Below are 3,040 nucleotides of genomic sequence, written 5' to 3' on the forward strand. Positions count from 1 at the left end.
TCAAACGAACTCCGAATGCGACGAAATTTGGCAGACGTTCTACCTACACTATAATAATACCACACGCCAACTTTCAACCCATTCCGGGAACATTTTTGTGACCTTATAAAATAATATTTTGGAGGTGTCGCGGGTGCGTGCGAGTGCATCTGGGCTTAGAATGAACGATGGAGAGAACTAGGAGACGGGCAACTACGAACGGATGCAAGCTTTGAAAAACATGCAGATGAGATGCACATGATGACATGGCAAAGGCAACACACAAGTGAATGACGTGGCAATGACGGTGAATAACTGGATGACATCTGGCACATCGGTCTCGGGGCGTTAGAATCCTATCTCTCCATATCTCTTCTTGTTGGTAGCAAAGGACCTTTCGTGCCTATTAAATTCTCAGAATCAATCATCCTAGCCCAGAGACATTAATGTGGTGCCATTGGCCCCACCGGTGAACCACCTTTTATTCGCGGATGATAGCCTGCTTTTTTTAGGGCGAGTGTTAATGGAGTAGAGGAGGTGTCACACCTTTTGAATACTTATTGCATGGCCTCAGGCCAGAAAATCAACAGAGACAAGTCGTGAATTTTCTTTAGCAAGGGGTGCCCACAAATTGTGAGGGATGTTGTCAAGGGTTGTTTGCATGGTCCTATATCTTTTAGTGATAGGTATCTGGGAATGCCCACTGACGTGGGGCACTCAAAAAAGTGCACCTTCAAGCATTTGAGTGATCGTGTCGGGGACAAGGTGAAAGGGTGGATGGAAAAATGTTTATCAGGCGGTGGTAAGGAAGTGCTCATGAAATCAGTAGATCACGCGATCCCGGCTTACTCTATATCTTGTTTTAAGATTACCCGAGGTTTATGTGATCATATACATTCTATCATTAGAAAATTTTGGTGGGGATGCAAGCAAGGAGAAAGAAAACCAGCATGGGTATAATGGGAAGTAATGACAAGGCCCAATTATCTTGGAGGTCTAGGTTTCAGAGATCTAGAATAGTTCAACCTTGCATTTCTAGCACGACACGCATGGATGATTTTGTAGGAACCATTCTCATTGAGTGCATGTATTTTAAAAGCTTCATATTTCCCAAATATTTCATTCCTCCATGTGGAACTTGGAACTCGGCCTAATCAGATTTGACGTTCAATACTTGATGGAAGGGAAATCATGAAACAAGGGATCATAAGACAAATTGGTAATGGACATACAACTAATATTTGGGATAACAATTGGATTTGCAAGGAGTCTTTGGTGGAATCGAAATCATTGATCATACCCCCAAAAAACATGGCACAATATCTGTTTTGATGAGACGTGTTAATGGATTAGCGGACTCGAGCCGCGCATCAAGAACTGCCAACAGTTCGACGTTATGACTGGTCGCGACCCTTTGCTAAAAAGTTGTCAGCCGTGGGCATTGTTCACATTCAAGCACTTCTGCCTTCAAGGCTAAGTTAATTAGACGCTTCAGATTCCGAACACCACTCAAACTCCCAATGCATGCAGGACACAATGAAGAACTCGCCTCGCAAGCCGGAGACCATGAGGCAAGCCCAGGCATTGGAGGCTAGTTCGGGGGTGATACATCTCCAACGTATCAACTTTTCCAAACTCTTTTGCCCTTGTTTTGGACTCTAATTTGCATGATTTGAATGGAACTAACCCGGACTGATGTTGTTTTCAGCAGAATTGCCATGGTGTTATTTTTGTGCAGAAATAAAAGTTCTCGGAATGACCTGAAACTTCATGGAGGCACTTTTTGGAATTAATAAAAAATACTGGCGAAAGAATCAGTTGAAGGGGGCCCACACCTTGGCCACGAGGGTGGGGAGCGTTCCCTACCCCCGGGCGCGCCCCTGCCTCGTGAGCCCCCTGGACCTCCACCGACCTCAACTCCATCTCCATATATTCACGTTCAGGGAGAAAAAAACGAGAGAGAAGGATTCATCGCGTTTTATGATACGAAGCCCCCACCAAGCCCTGTTCTCCTCCGAAGGGCTGATCTGGAGTCCGTTCTGGGATCCAAAGAGGGGAATTCGTTGCCATCGGCATCATCAACCATCCTCAGGACACAATGAAGAACTCGCCTCGCAAGCCGGAGACCATGAGACAGGCCCTGGCATTGGAGGCTAGTTCGGGGGTGATACGTCTCCAACGTATCTACTTTTCCGAACTCTTTTGCCCTTGTTTTGGACTCTAATTTGCATGATTTGAATGGAACTAACCCGGACTGACGCTGTTTTCAGCAGAATTGCCATGGTGTTATTTTTGTGCATAAATAGAAGTTCTCGGAATGACCTAAAACTTCACAGAGGCACTTTTTGGAATTAGTAAAAAATACTGGCGAAAGAATCAGCTGAAGGGGGACCACACCCTGGCCACGAGGGTGGGGGCACGCCCTACCCCCGGGCGCCCCCTGCCTCCTGAGCCCCCTGGACCTCCACCGACCTCAACTCCATCTCCATATATTCACGTTCGGGGAGAAAAAAATGAGAGAGAAGAATTCATCCTGTTTTATGATACGGAGCCCCCACCAAGCACTGTTCTCGTCGGGAGGGCTGATCTAGAGTCCGTTCGAGGTTCCGAAGAGGGGAATCCGTTACCATCGTCATCATCAACCATCCTCCATCACAAATTTCATGATGCTCACCGCCGTGCATGAGTAATCCCATTATAGGCTTGCTGGACGGTGATGGGTTGGATGAGATTTACCATATAATCGAGTTAGTTTTGTTAGGGTTTGATCCCTAGTATCCATTATGTTCTAAGATTGATGTTGCTATGACTTTGCTATGCTTAATGCTTATCACTAGGGCCCGAGGCGATGATTTCAGATATGAACCTATTATGTTTTCATGAATATATGAGTGTTCTTGATCCTATCTTGCAAGTTATAGTCACCTACTACGTGTTATGATCCGGCAATCCCGGAGTGACAATAGTCGGGACACTTTCCGGTGATGACCGTAGTTTGAGGAGTTCATGTATTCACTACGTGCTAATGCTTTGGTCCGGTTCTCTATTAAAAGGACGCCTT

The sequence above is a fragment of the Triticum dicoccoides genome, chromosome 1B, assembly GCF_002162155.2.
Source record: "Triticum dicoccoides isolate Atlit2015 ecotype Zavitan chromosome 1B, WEW_v2.0, whole genome shotgun sequence".
In the NCBI taxonomy this organism is placed as follows: domain Eukaryota; kingdom Viridiplantae; phylum Streptophyta; class Magnoliopsida; order Poales; family Poaceae; genus Triticum; species Triticum dicoccoides.